Raw genomic sequence first — 20,575 nt, forward strand, 5'->3', positions numbered from 1 at the left:
GGCTGAGGCCTCTTTCCAGGTGTTTCATGGTGCTCATTCTACCAGCATAGGTGGAGCAGATTTCTTTACCCATCCCTTCTATGACCAACAGCAGATCTATCTGTGTTCTCTGGGAGCCCTAAGAGCTGGGTGGCTTCAAAGCTTGCACACCCCATGGACAGCAGTCCAAAGTCCTTAAACAGTGGTCTGAAAAAGGCAGTGGCTCCTGGTATTGAGTCTAATGGTGATGAGAGAGTTCTGGCTGTAGGGACCAGAGTGCCTGGCCCAAAAATACTGGAGCTGGGATGACATGCTGGAGTGAGTGACGGGGGAGGGGTGGACATCAAGTTAATTCATAACAGGGTTATCTTTGCACATGCCAAGCCTGAGGACATAGAATGCTGTCCACTTTCGGTTGAGTATCTTGAAGGCAGGATCTCAGAGCTTCTCCAAAGATTTCCTGATAAAATGATCATAAACCAAACAACTCATAAATGTGATCCAAACTGATAAACTCAAGGCAAGCAACTCTCTGAGGACATACACAAGTCAGTCAACTCATGATTTGTCATATGTCGATAATTACAAACATTCTTTCAATCCGGCTTTAACTCCCCACAGTTTTCTATTGATGAATCTAAAATAAAATGGCAAGCACAAGCAGTGCATGATTCTCTCTAGGGACCCTCCAACCCTCCTTTAAATCATATTTTGCCTGTTGTGTGTTTATTTCGTGTTTTTCCTAACACTGCTGGATGGTGTACAACAAAGTGGAGTCCAGGACAGGGACATTTTAATTCAGGAAGCTCAAAATCCTGAGGAAATGCAGAGATAAGAAAATAAAGAGAAAAAAAACAGAGGGCTCGAGAGATGGCTTAGCACTTAAGGCTTGCCTGTGAAGCCTAAGGACCAAAGTTCGAGGCTGGGTTCCCCAGGGCCCATGTTAGCCAGATGCACCAGGTGGCACACGCATCTGGAGTTCGTTTGCAGTGTATGGAGACCATGTCGTGACTATTCTTTCTATATCTGCATCTTTCTCTCTCTGTGTCTGTTGCTCTCAAGGAAATAAAAAAAATTTAAGAAAATGAAACTGAAGCTCTTCCTCAAGTGAAAGCCTTTAAAAAAAAAATGGAGCACTGCAGCAGAACCATAATTAAAATGGGGAATTTTCTGAAGCCCTGGCAAAGTGTGTTTCAATCAGGGTGACATGGAGGAATATTTTTTCACAGAACAGAAAGAATATATTAAGGTTCTTTGACATTTTGAAATAATCCTCATGGGCTCAAGTCTCAAAGAAACAAATCTTAAATCCATTGCAAACAGTAGGTGATATTAATTTTTGGTTTCCTGACAATTGCAACAGTGGATCTGGTATTGTGGGCTCAGGTGAAGGCAGAGTATGAGATGGGCTCATGAGAAGGGAGACTTCCAATGTCGCCCCTCTGTGTCAGTGTTTCTCTTGGACCCAGATCCTTCTGGATGTGTATTGGGGGGAACATTCTCTTCTTTCCAACTTCCAAAAAGTTACTATTATCCAGGACCACCCACCTTGCCTGGACCCAAGAAGGTGACCAAGCCCACTTTTACTGTGCCATAGAAAATAGTAATCTCTCTTTTTCTTTCAAACATGTGTTTGATAATTTTGCTTACGTCTTTCTACAGCGCATGCACAGCTTTTCTGGTGGGATATCATACACAGAATGATTTCCCAGGGCTGGAGAGATGGCTTAGCGGTTAAGCGCTTGCCTGTGAAGCCTTAGGACCCCAGTTCGAGGCTCGGTTCCCCAGGTCCCACATTAGCCAGATGCACAGGGAGGCGCACGCGTCTGGAGTTCCTTTGCAGAGGCTGGAAGCCCTGGCGCACCCATTCTCTCTCTCTCTCCCTCTATCTGTCTTTCTCTCTGTGTCTGTCGCTCTCAAAAAAATAAAAAAAAAGAAAAAAAGAACAGAATGATTTCCCAGATATAATAACCACTCTCCTATCCTCAAGGGAGCAACTGGAAACACCCTGGCAGAGCTACTCTTAAAGTAGAATATTCTGGATTCAAAATATTAAAAATGGCTTTCTTCTAAAATTTCTCTGCTTGATATTGATAGGAGACAAAAATTGGTTAGGAAGTCAGGGTAACAGAACCCCCAAAGTAATGTTTTTGTTATAACTTGACTAAAAGCAGGAAATGTCACTAAGCTTGCAGGAACCTGGATGCTACACCGTCGGGGATAGATTTCTAGATTAAGCTTGCACCCTTCCTAGAAGAATGAAACCCTGAACCTTACCTAAGATTACTGGAAAAGCTGTAAAATTTGGTCTTTGTCCATAGTAAACCTACTGACCTGGTCTTCCTCACATTGCCACTCCCCATAAAAAAATAAAACCAGATCAGAGTCTGAAGGTGGACTTCTGAAATTCCCTTCTTGCCTCCTTGGGCGAGGGCTCCACCTTGCTTCCTTCTTTTATGTTCTAGACTTAAGACCCCTTCTCTCCATCCTCCTAATGCTTTAAACTGTAATAAAATCTTTCTGAACCTTATCCTCTGGTCCACGGATTTCGTTCGTTGAATTCATAGGACAAGGATCCAGGAATACCACAAATTTTTGGTGCATTTGTGTGCAAGGAACCCAAAATTCCTATATTATTATGAGTCTGATAAGTCTTTAGATTTGGATTCTGACTAGGTCCTTGAAAGAGTTTTCCATAGTTTTCAAGAGTAGAATATATAGATTGAATAAAAGGATATAAAGCTTTGACATAAAATGCTTTAAAATATATTTCCATTTGTAAGAACTTCTCATTGTCTGCTATTCAGCTCTCAAAATCACATAGATAATTATTTGCTGTAGATCTATACAAAAATTCACCAGTAACCTTTTATGTTACTGAGTTTTACATCTCAAAAGATATAAAGTTGCAATGTAATTGTCTTAAAGTGCACACCTCGGATTTATGTATTTCTCATATGTGTCCATGATGTTTTCATATTTATATGTTGTCTTATGAAAAAACAATAGATAATAACAACATAAGAGGGGCTAGGGATATCTTAGAGGTTAAGCGCTTGCCTGTGAAACCTAAGGAGCCTGGTTCGAGGCTCAATTCCCCAGCACCCACGTTAGCCAGATGCACAAGGGGGCGCACATGTCTGGAGCTCCTTTGCAGTGGCTGGAAGCACTGGCGTGCCCATTCTCTCTCTATCTCTATCTGCCTCTTTCTCTCTCTGACACTCTCAAATAAATAAATAAAATAAACAAAAAAAATAATAAAAAAATAACAACATAAGATTAAAAATATTTAAAACTTGTGGCCACTTCAGTTTTTTTATTATTCTTTTTTTTTAATTTTTTATTTATTTATTTGAGAGCGACAGACACAGAGAGAAAGACAGATAGAGGAAGAGAGAGAGAATGGGCGCGCCAGGGCTTCCAGCCACTGCAAACGAACTCCAGACGCGTGCGCCCCCTTGTGCATCTGGCTAACGTGGGACCTGGGGAACCGAGCCTCGAACTGGGGTCCTTAGGCTTCACAGGCAAGCGCTTAACCGCTAAGCCATCTCTCCAGCCCTTTTTATTATTCTTAATTTTGCTTTTAAAACAATTTTGGTAACCTGGCTGTATACATACTGTGTACATAACTAATAAAAAAATTAAAGCATCTTAAAAATACATACAGTTTTCATTACCAACTTAAAGTGTGAATGTCTGTGAATGTGAATGTTTTGGTAACATATTAAAAGGCCTTAAAAGTACATATTCATAAACGTAAGTCATCGTCACTTCTTAAAACCTATATAAATAGGGCTGGAGAAATGGCTTAGTGGTTAAGGTGCTTGCAGGTGAAATCTAAGGACCCATGTTCTACCCTCCATATCCCACATTAGCCAGATGCACAAAGGTGAGGCAATTATAATTTGTAATTATCGCAAAGTCACACATGCCCACTAGGTGGCGCAAGCATCTGGAGTTGGATTTCAGTGGCTGAGACCCTGGCGTATCAATTCTGCATCTACCCTCTATGTTTCTTTGTCTGCCTGTCTGTCAATCTCTCTCTCTTTGCTTTACTGTTAAGTCTTAAACTAATGTCATGTTTTTTAGATCAATTTTAACTTATAGTATAACATAACATATAAAGTTACTGCCTGTTTATCCATACCCTCCTCCTTCAAAACAGTTTTAAGGTCTAAATTTTCTGTTTTATTACAATCTCTATTAAGTTATATCTTTCTAAGTTATAGATTTAAGAATAGAGATCAAAAAATAGCCAGACTTGAAAAGGTGTAATAGCACAAGGCTTTAACCCCTACATTTGAAAGACAAAAGTAGGAGCTGGAGCCAGCATGGTGGTCCAAGCATTTAATCCCAGGAGACACAGGTAGGAGGATCATAAATTTGAGGCCACCTTGAGATGACATAGTGAATTTCAGGGCAGATTGGCCTAGAGTGAGACCCTACCTCTAAAAACAGAGGACAAAAAGAAAACGAATTAGGGAGCCTAGTTGACTAGTTTGGTCATCCTGTTGCCCCACTCCTCCCGTCCCACTGGGGGGTTAGTTGAGGCAGATGGTGCGGCTGAATGGGGTATCACCCTTGCACAAAGGGGAAGTGAGCAGGAAGGAGTGAAGCTGTAAGAAAGAGCTTGGAATTTCCCCTAAGGCAATTGGGCCAGGCCTCATAGTATGTAAATAACTGCCAGGAGAAGACAAAGGGGGAGGAAATCAGAAAATGGGTGAAAAGAGTCCAGTTAAAACTCAGAAATCAGGTACTGGGGCTACAGCCACTGTGTCGCCAAAGGAAATCTTGAGCCTGACCAGTGAGCTGTTGCAGAAATACAGCAGTCCTGCACCCAGCCCAGGAAAACTACTCAAATTTTTAAAAAGACAAAAATAAAAAGATTTCTATGAATTGGAGGCAGGCCAAAATGAGTTCCAGCTCAACCTGGAATAGAATTAAAAATCCTACCTCATTTCAACAAGTTTGTAGTTGGGGACTAGAAAAGACAAAAAATTTACATTTGGTCTATACATTTTTTTTTTTTCGAAGTAGGGTCTCACTCTAGCCCAGGCTGACCTGGAATACACTGTGGAGTCTCAGGGTGGCCTCGAACTCATGGTGGTCCTCCTACCTCTGCCTCCCAAGTGCTGGGATTAAAGGCGTGCGCCACCACACCTGGCCCTGGTCTATACATTTTTGCCAGGCCATATTGAGTTATTTTACTACTAGAGACATTAGGAACTAACAAGACAAAAGAAGCAGGGTTAAAAGCATTTTGTAAGGTACAATTCGGTAATTGTATAATGTATTTCTTTGTGGTTGTGAATGATAGCATTAAGTTAACAAACCTAAAACAATTACAAGGAGGTTTGCCTTGCCCTTTAAGTGCCTTAATTTAAGAGAACCATTTTACTACCATGAGTACAGATTTTAAAAATGTGGGTTAGTAAGGGTTTCATTGATAATTGGTTTAATATTTAGGTTTATTGGACCTTTCTAAATTAAATATCTTTACATCAAACTACTTGCTACAATAATAAATGGTTATATATAACTATATACAAACAATATAATGTGTGGTTCCCCAGAGGGGTCCTTGCTCAGGGCTGTCTACGCGACCCCAAGAACACTCACGCAGGACGCTCTCAATGCAAACCGCACGAGGTTTATTGAATCCGATGCATCGGGGCTCAACACAGATTCCTCTCGCAGGAGGGGTGAAGAGCCCCTAGCAACGGGTTTGGTCAGCTTATATAGGCTAAAACCACAGGTATAAAGAGTCATAGGGGCTTTCCAGCCGTGGGTCCCTCTGATTGGGTGGGGCCCACGGGGTGGGCTCGTGTCTGGGGACTTCAGATATGTGTTGACCGTTGATTGGTTGTGTCCATGTGGGGAGTTATCTTAATGAGGAACTTGAGTTCCTGGAATTTAGGCATTGTATATGGCATACAAAAGGTCAGGTTCCTCATGGTATACTTTTTACAATATGGAGGCAGTTGCAAAATGGCGGTTCTGTGATTCAGTGCAGCAGCAAGCAAGCCATATTACAGAAGCTTAAAAAGGCAGGTTAGCAGAGCAACTAGAAAACAGGGCAGCAGAAATAGGGCAACTTTTATCCTTTCATTTCCTCCTTTTCTTTGTCATAATTCTAATCATGGAATTTCAGTTTCTGCAAGAGACTGGTACTGTTGTTTAAGTATCATGACTTGGATGGTGCTAATCCTTTCTCTAATAAAGGTAACTAATCTATTTATTATGCATGGACCAAAGGTGAAGAGGAGAATTAAGATGATAAGTGGCCCTAGCAAGGTGGAGATCAAAGTAGTCATCCAGGGGGACCTGGTGAACCAGGATTCATACCAAGACAGGTTCTGTTGTCTCTCCCGTTTGCGTTGTTCTAGGCTCTCTCGTACTTTCTGCAAGCTGTTTTCTACTAATCCAGTCTTGTCTGCATAGAAGCAGCACTCTTCTTTTAGAGCTGCACAGAGTCCCCCCTGTTGTAAAAATAATAAATCTAGGCCTCTTCTATTCTGTAATACAACCTCTGAAAGTGAACAAACCGAGTCCTTTAGGTTCTGCATTCCTGACTGTAACTCTTGTAGATCTTTGCTAAGCTGAGCTGAGCGTACTGTTGGTTGGAGGTAACAAGGGAAGCTATGCCGGTGCCTGCTCCTGCAGCGACCAACCCCATTATTAAGGCTAATGTAAGGGTAGTTATAGGCTCTCTCTTATTCCTAGAAGGGGTGGAAGGGCCAGAATTCCAGATTCTTTGAAAATCATCAGAATTTCTTATAGCAAGTCTGGGCAGCAAGTTGATAAGCACACAATAGTCCTTTTTCTCTAGAAAAGTTGTTTTTTCTATATAGGTAGTTAACCCTGTGGAGCAAGCGAGGTAGGCGTCCGAGGGGGCTGAAACATATTTGTAATTTTGGGAGTCTAGGCTGAGAATCTGATTACAGATCTCCTGGAGGGAGGTAGGAGGCAAGATATGAGGGCCTACCAGACAGAGTCCTGCTCCAGAGACAAAACTCATAGTGAGTCCCTGAGTGCCAGGTGGGGGCCGCCAGCGTAGGCCAGAGGTCTCATTGGTAAACGTTACATTTCCTGAGGCGGCTAGCCCTTCATAGAAGGGGGGGCTGGAAGAGTAACAAATCCAACATTCCTTTAGAGTATGGTTGACAGAATTAAAGATCTGAATAGAGGAATTGATCAGAGTTAGGATGAGATCGGCAGAGGAGGGGGGCCTTGGGGGAACCGTGGGTCTGAAAAAGGCAGAGGCAGCTGCAGTCGGGGAAGTAGAGGGGAGTGATTGCTGGGGTGGTTTAGGTTGAGCTGGGGATTGTGGGTTATGGAGTACAGGGTTGGGGCCTATACTGGCTTTTTGGGAATCTGGGAGAGTTTTGGTTAGCTTAATCTTAAAAGTTAGGCCGGGGTCCTTCCCTGACACGTATAAGCGAAGGCCCCACTCAAATCCTCTAAGTCCCCAATCCTTGGTTTTTGCATGTTCAGTGAAAGAGATAGATATCGGGTTACACCATTGTCGGCAAGCAGGTTCAGTTGACCACCCAGAGGAAGTGAGGAGAATTTAGATGGGGTTTTTCTTTTCACAGTAATATAATCCCATTTAGAAGAGGGCTTCCAATAGGCGTCCCCAGTGGTCTCGCATCCCCAAGAGGCACAAAAATAATCAGAGGAATATCCACATTTTGAGTTTAAGGTCCAGTCCCTGTGGGTCCCTGGACAGACATATATGGGGGCCATGTTGAGTCGCGTGCGTCCGGTCTGGCTGTCACATCCAGGAAGGGAGGAGGACTCAAGGGGAGAGCGCGAATTTATGGGTGTGGCCTGGGGCAAAAAGTGGTCAGGGGTGCCCCAGGATGAGTCCGCCCCTAAAGCTAGTTTACAAAGGTCTACTTCTAAGATTGGCCAGGGGGTAGATGTTGACAGTTGAGATGTGGAGTTAGCAACATCTCCTGCTTGATTAATGATTTGCCAGGTGTAATTGTAAAGTTGATAGGGTGAAGAGGATAGAGAACAAGGCAACAATATAGTTAACAATGTCCAAACCTTAAAAAACTTCATCATAATTGACAGAGACACGGCAAAGATGCAGTTTAAGGGGGTTATCAGTCTTTGTCAGCTGCCAGCGGGGGTCAGGTGATGGAGCTGGTTTCACGTGAGATGCGTGGATCCAGGCAGCTATCCCGTCTACCTTCATGGCGGTGGGTGTCGTCAGGAGTACCGTGAAGGGCCCCTTCCAACGAGGTTCGAGGTTTGAGGGTCGGTGTCGCCTTACGTAGACTGAGTCCCCTGGCTGGTATGAGTGCGGGGCTGGGTCCTTAGCAGGTAGATAGCTCTCTTTCAGTTTTGGCCATAAGTCCTTTTGGAGGATATATAGCGCCTGGAGCCTGTGGTTCAGATCAGAGGAAGAAATTATATCTGGGTTCTGCATTAGCAATTTATTAAGTGGGGTTGGGACACCAAATAAAATCTCAAAAGGAGTTAGGTTAAACTTGTAAGGGGTGTTGCAAACCCGGAAGAGGGCCCACGGAAGGAGCATCGTCCAATCTGTACAGCCAGTCTCTAAGGACAATTTAGTTATGGTCTCTTTTAATGTTCTATTCATTCTTTCCACCTGTCCTGAGCTCTGGGGTCTATAAGCACAATGTAATTTCCAATTAATCCCCAAAGTTCTGGCCACCTCCTGACTTACCTGGGCAACAAAGTCAGGACCGTTGACTGAGCCTATTACCTGAGGTACCCCATATCCGGGGATGATTTCTTCTAAAAGTTTTTTGGTTACCATTGTGGCTGTTGCTTTCTTAGTGGGGTAGGCTTCCACCCATCCAGAGAATGTGTCTATAAAAAATAGAAGATATTTATTCCCATAGCGGGCAGGTTTCAGCTCGGTGAAATCAGTCTCCCAATACAAGCCTGGTCGATCTCCGCGAAGTCTCTTACCAGGGTCCGTCTGGGAGGTCTGGGCATTTACTTTTTGACATGGGATGCATTGTTTTACCAGCTTCTCAGCTATTTCTTTAAGTCCTATTATGTGATAATCAGTCTTTTGGAGAGTTTCTTTTAATTTTCTAGCTCCAAAATGAGTTAGCCTATGTAGCTGTTGCAGAGTGGATTCTGCTTGTTGTCTAGGTAGGATATGTTTCCCTTCTTCTGTCTCCCATCTTTGGGTGTCCTTATTAAATTTCTTTTGTATTCTAGTCATATCTTTTAGGTCCTGTTCAGTATATTCTGAAGGCTGTAATTTTGGGAGGCCAATTTTTTTTCAACTAAGGGGAGCAGATACATTCCTTGAGCAGCCTTTTTGGCCTCTACATCAGCCATCGTGTTTCCTCTTGCCACTAGAGAGTTTCCCTTTTGGTGCCCCGGACAATGGACTATAGCCAGCTTGGTAGGCTGATGCAGGGCATCGAGTAAATCTAAAATTTCTTGTTTGTTTTTGATTTCTTTTCCTGCAGAGGTTAATAATCCTATCTGCCGGTAGATGGCACCATGCGCATGTGCAGTTGCAAAAGCATACCGGCTGTCTGTATATATGGTAGCCTTTTTCCCTTATGCCATATTTAAGGCTTGGGTTAATGCAATTAATTCGGCCTTCTGAGCTGAAGTCCCTTCAGGCAGTTTGTTAGCCCAGATCACCCCGTCTCCATCAACAATTGCCGCCCCCGCCATCCGCTTACCTTCAAGGAGGTAGCTACTGCCATCAGTGAACCAGGTTACCTTGGCATCCGGTAGTGGCTGGTCCGTCAGATCAGGTCTCGTTCCGGTAACCTCAGCCAAGATGTCCCCACAGCTGTGAATTACTGTGGAGTCGGGATCTGGCCAGAGCGTAGGCGGATTTAGTTGAGTGGGGGGTGCAAACTTGACTCTGTCCGAGTTAAGGAGGAGACTCTGGTAGTGGGTGATTCGGGCGTTTGAGAGCCATCGGTCTGGAGGCTGACGAATGACACTCTTCAGTGCATGGGATGCAATGACTGTGACAGTCTGCCCCAGAGTTAATTTATCAGCATCCTTTAAAAGTAAAGCCACGGCGGCAATAATCTTGAGGCAAGGGGGCCACCCAGCGGCCACAGGATCCATTTTTTTGGATAAATAGGCCACTGGCTTTCGCCAGGGCCCTAGTTTCTGAGTCAGTACCCCTTTTGCAATGCCTTTCTGCTCATGTATATACAAGTAAAATGGCTTGCAGGTGTCGGGAAGGGAGAGAGCAGCTGCCTTTAAGAGGGCACGCTTGATGTCGTCAAAAGCCTGTTGCTGTTCCTCTCCCCACTGGAAAACTGCAGACGTCTTAGTCAAGGGGTAAAGGGGGGCCACCAGGGTGGCGAATCCCGGTATCCACAGTCTACAAAATCCTGCAGATCCCAGGAATTCCCGTACTTGCCTGGCATTTGCAGGCACTGGGATCTGTTCCACAGCCTGTTTATGTGCTTCCATCAGCCATCTCTGCTCTTCTTTCAGAGAATACCCCAAGTAGGTTACTTGCCTTTTGCAGAGTTGGGCCTTCTTCACTGAGGCACAGTAACCCAGGCGGGCCAGTTCCTCCAATAGTGCCTTTGTCCCCTGTTCACATTCAGTTTGGGTTCCAGCTGCGAGGCGTAAGTCGTCAACGTATTGGAGGAGAGTTACCTGGGGGTTTGAGGTTCGGAAGGAGGCCAGGTCCTGGTGAAGTGCCTCGTCAAAGATGGTGGGTGAATTTTTGAATCTCCATTCAAAGGCAAAGATAGGTTGACTTTTTTCATTCAGTGGCAAACAGAAAAAGGCATCTTTCAGGTCCAAGACTGTGTACCAGTCTCGGTCTGGAGGTAGTGAACTCAGGAGGTTATAGGGGTTCGGCACGGTTGGGTGCAGGTCTTCGACCCTCTTGTTAACCTCCCTTAAGTCCTGAACTGGGCGATAGTCATTAGTATTTGGCTTGCGCACTGGTAGCAAAGGGGTATTCCAGGGGGATTGGCACCTTCTTAGGACTCCTAATTCTAAAAGCCTCATAATGTGAGGTTTTATTCCTTCTCTGGCCTCCTGACTCATGGCGTATTGACGTACTGAGACAAGTGTTGCGGAAGCCTTTAGATTAACAATTATTGGTGGTTGATGGGAGGCCAATCCCATCTTGGCAGTTTCAGCCCATGCTCCCAGGACTTTGGTGAGCCATTTATCAATGTCTGCATTGGTCTGAGGCCTTTCAAATAGCCTATGTTCATCTTCTAATTTCATAGTTAAAACATGGATAATTTCCCCATGTTGGTCAGTCACTTGGGGGCCCTTCTTTGTGAAGGTAATTTGAGCTCCTATTTTTGTTAATAAGTCCCGTCCCAATAAGGGAGCGGGGCAGCCTGGAATCACGAGGAACGAGTGGGATACCCGGCCCACGCCTAGGTCCACCGTTCTTCGGGTAGTCCATGGAAATTGTTGATTTCCAGTAGCCCCGAGCACCCATGATTTCTTGTTAGAAAGGGGTCCTTCTGGTTTCAGTAGGACCGAGTGCTGGGCGCCAGTATCCACTAGGAATTGGATGGGTTTCCCCTCCACCTTCAAGGTTACCCTAGGCTCGGGGAGGGGATCCGAGCCCTGTCCCCCTCATTCATCATCTTCTAGGGTCAGAACCTCTTTTGGTTTCTTTTTGGGGCAGTCCTTAATCCAGTGTCCCTTCTCTTTGCAATAGGCACATTGGTCCTTTTCTCATTGGCGCCTGTTGCCCGGGTTTTGCTTCTGCCTAGTATCCCTAGGTCTGTCTGCGTCTCTTTTATTCTGGATTACAGCGGCCAGAATTCTAGTCATGTTTTTCTCATGCCTCTTATCACGTTTATGGTCCCTTTCTTCCTGTTCTTTTGCCCTTCTCTCTTCTTTTTCCTCTTCAGTTTCTCTTTTATTATAAACCTTTTCTGCTTCCTTAACTAAGTCTGACAGAGTATAACGGCTTAACCCATCTAGTCTTTGTAATTTCCTTCTGATATCTGGTGCTGACTGATCTACAAAATACATCAGCACTGAAACTCTTTGTTCCTCCGCCATAGGATCAAAGGGCGTATACCTACGATAGGCCTCCATGAGGTGCTCAAGGAACACAGAGGGGACCTCATTAGGTCCCTGAATGACTTCCCTTACCTTGGCCAAATTGGTAGGGCGTCTTGCAGCCCCGCGGAGACCAGCCACCAGAGCCTGGCGATAGATTCGGAGATGCTCCCTACCGTCAGGGGTGTTGAAGTCCCAGTTGGGTCTGATCAGGGGGAACCCGTCATCTATAACGTTCTGGAGTTGGGTTGGGCGCCCGTCATCACCAGGGACGTTCTTTCTGGCTTCCTACAGGATACGTTCCCTCTCCTCGGTCGTGAAGAGGGTCTGGAGTAACTGCTGGCAATCATCCCATGTGGGCTGGTGGGAGAAAACTAGGGATTCCATGAGTGCAGTTAATTTTGAGGGGTCCTCCGAGAAGGGAGGGTGGTTGGCCTTCCAATTATAAAGGTCTGCGGAGGAGAAAGGCCAATATTGTAGGGGTGGCAGAGGTCTCTGAGTTGGGTCATCCCCTGGTCCTAAAGGGGGTGGGGGTCCTATAGCCCTGAGTGGTAGGGCAACGGTAGTATCAGGAGACAGAGCTCGCCTACTTCGGGTCCCCGTGGCTGGGCCCCCCTGTGCCCCTTCTGGTGAGGGGGCAGGAGGAGGAGCTGTGGGGGTGTGGGTTGGCGGGTAGGGTGGTGGTGAATCCAGGAGGAGCTCCGTCTGAATGTCCGGGTAAATCTTCTTTTCCTCCCGGGGGGGTCCTGCAACGAGAACTTCTGAAGTCCCCGAGGGGCTACTGTTAGTGGGTTGGGGAGGAATCCAGGGCTTCAACCAGGAAGGCGGGTCTTGGACAAGATCCTGCCAAGTAAAAATGTAAGGCATCTTGTCGGGGTGGCCTCCAGGCTCCTGCAAGATGATCCGTTTAACAGCCTGAATAAGATCTGGGTTAAAGGTCCCTCCTCGGGGCCATCCAACATTAAACATAGTCCATTCTCCCTCACATAGAGTTTGCCATTTTCCTTTCTTTATTTCAACAGATAAACTATGAGCTCGGCTCTTAACGTCAGTCCAGTGAGCTAAAGTCAAGTCCAAAGGGGTTGAGATAGTCTGTCCCATGTTAGGAGGGGAATAAAAGAGATAGGAGAACAAAAGGATCTGGAGAACACCGAGAACAAAGAGACAAAGGCAGCCTGATCGCTGCTCGAGTAAAAATGAAACTGAAGCAGATGGTGGCGAGCGGGACCCAGATGATGCTTCCCGACAGAGGCGAACTCGATCCGAGTTCTTCAGATAGGAGACAGAAAAACCTGTCTCCTGGGGGCAATCAGGAGCGTCCTCCAGATTGCTGGGTGGTAGTCCTCAGGCCCGTCAGCCCCGACTCAGAGCACCCAAAGGGAAGGCATCCAGATACGGAAACCGGTTGAAATTGAAAATTTTTCCAGAGGTCAGTGATAAAAGTACAGACGTACACAGACAAGACAGGAGGCGCCTCTTACCTCTGAGGGGTCCTAAATGAGGTCTGGGGTCTTGTAGAGTTTCCCGGCCAATGCACCAAATGTGGGGGTTCCCCAGAGGGGTCCCTGCCCAGGACTGTCTACGCGACCCCAAGAACACTCACGCAGGACGCTCTCAATGCAAACCGCACGAGGTTTATTGAATCCGATGCATCGGGGCTCAACACAGATTCCTCTCGCAGGAGGGGTGAAGAGCCCCTAGCAACGGGTTTGGTCAGCTTATATAGGCTAAAACCACAGGTATGCAGAGTCATAGGGGCTTTCCAGCCATGGGTCCCTCTGATTGGGTGGGGCCCACGGGGTGGGCTCGTGTCTGGGGGCTTCAGATATGTGTTGACCGTTGATTGGTTGTGTCCATGTGGGGAGTTATCTTAATGAGGAACTTGAGTTCCTGGAATTTAGGCATTGTATATGGCATACAAAAGGTCAGGTTCCTCATGGTATACTTTTTACAATATGGAGGCAGTTGCAAAATGGCGGTTCTGTGATTCAGTGCAGCAGCAAGCAAGCCATATTACAGAAGCTTAAAAAGGCAGGTTAGCAGAGCAACTAGAAAACAGGGCAGCAGAAATAGGGCAACTTTTATCTTTTCAGCACAAAGAGGAAGACCTTTAAATCTTTGAATATATAATTTCCAAAATGTTGGTGTGTTCTCCATCATTTTATGGTTGATAGAGATCTGTGTGAACTTTTATCCCAGTGAGGCAAATTTCTATTCATCAAAGAGACTTGGCATTTAAAAAAAAAAAAAACTGACCTCACTTCATTTTTACCTTTCAAAAAAAGTTATCAACACAACATGAAGATTTAAAATAGTTGTGGTTCTCTCACTGTTCTCTAGAAATGGATAATGTTCCATCATAGAAGTAAGCCTTATAACCAATATTTCCTTGTTCAGCTTAAGTAGATTTCAAAGCCAAAACCTAAAGATTTTTAAAGTAGTCTGTGTAAATCAGAAAGATAAAACAACATCCACAAAAGTGAAATTAATGCAAAGTTGCAATAACCTACCTTGAAAAACCAATATATATATACATTCTTTAGGAGCTGGAAAGATGCCTCAGCAGTTAAGGTGTTGGTCTGCAAAGCCTAATGACCTGGGTTCAAAATAGTGCCCATATAAAGCCATTTACACAAAGTGACACATGCATCTGGAGTTCATTTGCAGTGGCTAGAACCCCTAGCACTCACTCTCTCCTTCTCTCTTTCTTCTTAAAAATAAATAAAAATAAGTTAAATTAAAATACTTTTTAAAAATAAATAAAAATTGTTAAGAGTAGATTTTAAACATTCTTAACAAAAATGATAAGTAGGTATGTTTATGGATGTGTTAATTAATGACATAATCATTACATAATACATACATATAGCAAGACATTACCTGTACCTCCATAAATTTAACAACTATCTGCCCACTTAATTAGTAAAATAAGGGGTTAGAGAGATATCTCAGTAAATAAAGTACTTGTGTCACTAGAATGAGGACCTCGTCTTGATACCCAAAACCCACATTAAAAAAAGCCAGATATGGGGCTGGAGAGATGGCTTAGTGGTTAAGCACTTGCCTGTGAAGCCTAAGGACCCTGGTTTGAGGCTCGGTTCCCCAGGTCCCACGTTGGCCAGATGCACAAGGGGGTGCATGCATCTGGAGTTCGTTTGCAGAGGCTGGAAGCCCTGGCGTGCCCATTCTCTCTCTCTCCCTCTAACTGTCTTTCTCTCTGTGTCTGTCACTCTCAAATAAAAAAATAAAAAATTTAAAAAAGCCAGATATGGTGGTACAAGCCTGTAATCCCAGCACAAGAGAGACAGAGACAAAAGGATCCTTGTTTGGGGCTTGCTGGCCAGCCAGTCTAGCCAAATCAGTAAGTTCTTGGCCATTGAGAGACCCTTTCTCAGAAAGAGATAGATGATGTGGCCAAGGAATATCTAAGGATGTCCTCTGGCCTCCACATGCATGTGCTCCTTCCCCCAGACACACACATATACACATATATACATACACATATGCATGAAAATGAAAAATATTAATAAAATTAAAAGTAACCAAAAATAAAAAAGTAAATTAGAGGCTGGGCATGGTGACACATGCCTTTAATCCCAGAACTCGGGAGGCAGAGGTAGAAGGATTGTCATGAGTTCAAGGTCACCCTGAGACTGCATCGTGAATTCCAGGTCAGCCTGGGCTACAGTGAGATATTACCTTTTAAACCCAAATAATAATAGTAATAATAAAAGAAATAAGAATTCTGGGATGAGGGTGGCCTCTAACTCATGGCAATCCTCCTACCTTGGCCTCCCAACTTCTGGGATTAAAGGCATGTGCCACCACACCCAGGCTAATTACCCTCACTTTTTTTTTCAAATATTTATTTATTTATTTGAGAGAGAGAGAGACAGAAAGAGAGAAAGGGAATAGGAAAACCAAGGCCTCTGGCCAATGCAAATAAACTCCAGATGCATGTGCCACCCTGTGCATCTGAATTATGTAGGTCCTGAAGAACTGTGGTCCTTTGGCTTTGCAGGAAAGTACCTTAACCGCTAAGCCATCTCTCCAGCCCCAGCCTCACTATTTTTTCCTTTTTTTATCAATTAGTTTTGTACTCAGTGAATACAGTCAAGTTGGTACCATTGTTAGGCTCATCCATGTCTTACCCCCTCCCCCTGGCCCCTCCTTGTTGAGGTATGTGGGTTATGCACTGTGGAGTTAGCCCACAGTTGTGGATACGAGAAGTGTCTCTGGGTATCATGACCAATCATGTGCCTCTAACATTCTTTCCACCCCCTCTTCTGCAAAATTTGCCTGAGCCATGTTGGGTTCATTTTTGGTCTGCTTCAGTGATGAGGTGTTGGGGGCCTCTGAGTCTCTAGATATCTGATTTGTCAGGAGTCAATTGTTTTCTCTGTAGGTCTCCTTCACCCTTGTGCTTGAGTAGAGTTTTTTGAAATAAATCCTGATGATTCTCTCCATTTCAGTTATGTCTGTTGTGATCTCTCCTTTTTCATTTCAAATTTTGTTAATTTGAAGCATCTTTTTTTTTTGGCTTGGTTAAATTGGCCAAGAGTTTGTCAATCTTGTTTATTTTTTCAAAGAACCAGCTCTTTGTTTTGTCTATTTTCTTAATTGTTTTCTTAGTTTTCAAATCATTAATTTCTGCTCTGGTCTTAATTATTTATTTCCTTCTAGAGCTTTTTGGGTTAGATTTTTCTTGCTTTTCCAGTGCCTTTAGGTGGATGGTTAAGTTATTGATTTGGGATCTCTCTGTCTTCTTTATGAAGGTATTTAGTGCTATGAATTTTCCCCTGAAGACTGCCATCATTGTGTCCCATAAGTTTTGGTACGATGTGTTTTTATCGTCATTCATTTCTAGAAATTTTGCAATTTCATTTTTTATTTCATCCACTATCCATTTATTGCTTAAGAATGTGCTGTTCAGTTTCCAGGTGCCAATGGGATTCTTGGTGGTTCTTTTGTTGTTAATTTCTAGCAATATAGCATTGTGATCTGATATCATGCAGGGAATTGTCAATCTTCCTAAATATATGGAGGCAGGCTTTGTGACCCAGTATATGATCTATTTTACAGAATGTTCCATGGGCTGCTGAGAATGTGTAGTCTGTGGATTTGTGATGGAATATTCTGTAGATGTCCATTAGGTCTAAGTGATCTACGGTTTTGTTGAGCTCCGTTACTTCCCTGTTGAATTTCTGTTTGGATGATCTGTCTATTACTGATAGTGGTGTATTTAAGTCCCCAACTATAATGGTGCTGGTGGTTATTTGTGTTTTATTGTCAAGTAGGTTTTGTTTTATGAACTATGGTGCCCCTATGTTTGGTGCATACAGATTTATGATTGTGAAATCCTCTTGATGGACCATTCCCTTGATAAGTAGGAAGTGGCCTTCTTTGTCTTTTGTGATAATTTTTGGTTTGAAGTCTATTTTATCTGATATTAATATAGATATTCATGCTTGTTTCTTATTCCCATTTGCTTGGAATATTGTTTTCCACCCTTTCATCCTAAGGATCTGTCTTTAGTGGTAAGATGGGTTTCTTGAAGAAAACAGATTGAGGGGCCTAATTTTTTGATCCATCCTGTTAGCTTCTGTCTCATGATGGGTGAATTAAGGCCATTAATATTTAGGTTAATGACTGTGAGATTTGATTTGATCCCTGCCATATTGTGATGGTAGATGTGGTTTGGTGTTTTCATGGGCTTTGAAGTTTTTGTGCCTTCTCTGAGTTTGGTTTTGGTGATCTGCTTCTTGTAGGCATTTCAGTTTGGTTATTTGTTCCTTCTCTGTGGAGAATTTCCTGATACACTCTCTGTAGGTTTGGTTTTGTGTTCATATAATTTTAAAGCTGAGTTTTGTCACGAAAGTTTTTTTTTTCACCATCTATTATGAGGGATACTTTCGCTGGGTAGAGTAGTTGGGGTTGGAAGCCATAAGTTCTTAGACTTTGGAGAGTTTCATTCCAGGCCCTTCTGGCTTTCAGGCTTTCCATTGCGAAGTCTGAAGTAATTCTGATGGGGTTACCTTTAAAAGTGATATGCTGCTTTTCCCTAGCTGCTTTTAGGATTTTCTTTTTGTTGTCAACGTTTACAGTCGTAATGACAATATGTCTTGGAGAGTTTCTTCTTTGGTCCAATCTGTTCGGAGTTCTGTTAGATTCTTGTGTCTTGATGGGCCCTTCTTTTGAGAGAGTGGGAAAGTTTTCTTTGATTATTTTGTTAAATAATTTCTCCATGCCTTTAGTCTGAAGTTCTTCTCCTTCTGGTATTCCATTGATCCAGATATTAGGACATTTAAGGGTATCCCACAATTCCCTCATGTTCTGTTCATAGACATTTTTGAACTTATTGAAACTTTTGAACTCTCAAACTGTTTCTTCCATTTTGTCTTCCAGATTAGAGTTTCTGTCCTCCACATGGCTGACTCTATTCTTGAGAGCTTCTAGAGAGTTTTGGACTTGTTCAATTAGGTTTGCATTTTCTACTACTTTTCTATGTATAGTTTCCAACCCTCTGTCAAGCTCCCTTTTCACATCATTTTCTGATTTTCTTGATGCTTCTTGCATACTTGCATTTCTTTATGTCTTCATTTAGCATTGCCAGCTGATTTTTGAGGTCCTCTTTATTTTTTCACTCTCCTTCATATCTCTTAACTGTCTTTGAATTCCTTCCATTTTCTTATCTATTAGGTCTAGTCTAGTGATGGCAGCATCCACACAATTGTCAATCCTTTGTTACTTTTCTGCAAGTTCTACCAGTAGCTTGGTCAGGGTTGCACATTTTTGTGTTCTGATCCTAATGACTCTTCTATGTTTTGATTAGAGATGTTCATTGTAGGACTGGGTGATCTAACTGGATTTTCTTGCATTTGATTTTTCATGTTATTTCTTTTGCACTATTGTCTGCCCATCACAGTGTATGGGCAGAGAGAGTAGGACTGTGGTCTTGATGGGTGGAGGAAATGGTGCCTCTTGGGGGAGCTGGCCTGGATTAACCATCAGGCCAGCAGATGGGCTTAGTGGTCTTGGGCTAACATGTAGGTGGTTGGATCAGCTTGAGCTGAAGCACAGTGGGAAGCTGAAGCAGCCTGGACAGATGCCAAGCAGTCTGAGCTCTCACTTGGCACAATGCCAAAGCAGCCTGAGCTCCTGCTGAAGGAACCCCAAAATGGGGACCGCACCATTGCCCGGATATGGCAACACCCCAAATCACTCACGAGAAGTGGTCTTGATGTAAACTGCAAGAGGATTTTATTCCAGGTGCGCTGGGGGCCACAGTCATACACCGTGCAGGGGTAGAGGACTGCAGAGCCCCGAATGCAGGAACTAGACAGGTTTCATAGGGTTTCTAACAAAGCCTGTGCATTAGACCAATCACTTTTTTTTAACATCAAGAGCCCGTGAGGTGCGAGCCAGTCAGTTTGTGCCACTCCATAGTTTCTAAGCCAATTAGTTTAATTTGTTCAAGCCCCTCGTGGACCAATCAGTCTCCTATAACCTTGGTGGTCAGCATTTGCGCAGGTCCTTGGGTGGGGGTAGCAGAGTGTGGTATCAGTCTCCTATGACCTTGGTGGTCAGCATTTGCGCAGGTCCTTGAGTGGGGGTAGCAGAGTGTGGTATCAGTCTCCTATGACCTTGGAGGTCTGAGGCAGGCTGCTATAGCTTATGGTGTGGGCTACTAAGGCTTACGGTGTAGGCTATTAAGGCTTATGGTACAGGCTATTAACAGAAACCAAATAAGTGGTTCACTTCATTACTCATTTCCCATCCTTGAGAGCTATCTCATGCCCTTTTCACCTAGTTTTATATTAGGAATGGGCTCTGATATAATGAGAAGAGGGATTCTTTACTTGCTTCCAACAGAGAGTAAAGCCTGGAGTTTGAGGTATGCAGGGGCCCGCTAAAGCTCCCTTTGGAGCGTGACAGTATTTCTGGGCTTCTGAATTCTTGGGCCTTTCATTTCCCACTTTTCCTCTTGTCAATAGTTCTAATCCTAGAACTTGGAAAGACTAAATGTAAGTTTCCTCTTTGCCCTGAAGGCCCTTGTATTGTTGTCTAAGTATCATGATCTGGACCACGCTCACTCGTTTTCTAACAAAAGTAAAAATCTTATTAAGTATGCAAGGCCCAACTGAAAGCATCAGAAACAAAACCATTAAGGGTCTCATCAGCTTGGAAAGCAGAGTAGTCATCCAGGGGGACTTGTTGAACCATCCCTCAAACCATCCTTGGTCAGTTTCCCTGTCCCTTCGACGCTTTTCTAGTCTTTCCTTGAGTTTGCTCATGGAGTCTCTGATAGCTCCTGATTGATCTACATAAAAGCAACATTCTTCCTTTAAGGCTGCACATGATCTGCCTTCTTTTAGGAATAGTAGGTCTAATCCCCTCTGGTTTTGTAGGACCACTTAGGATAAGGAGGTCAGGGACTCCACAAGATTACTAACAGATTTCTCTAAAGCTTGGAGCTCCTCATTTATGACAGCATGTAGTTCACCAAGCCCTCTTTCTAATTGTTGTGGTCCCGTGACCACGGCTGTGGTCCCTGTCCCCACACCGGCGGCTATCCCTAAGCCAA

The sequence above is a fragment of the Jaculus jaculus genome, chromosome X (genome assembly GCF_020740685.1).
Source record: "Jaculus jaculus isolate mJacJac1 chromosome X, mJacJac1.mat.Y.cur, whole genome shotgun sequence".
Lineage (NCBI taxonomy): Eukaryota > Metazoa > Chordata > Mammalia > Rodentia > Dipodidae > Jaculus > Jaculus jaculus.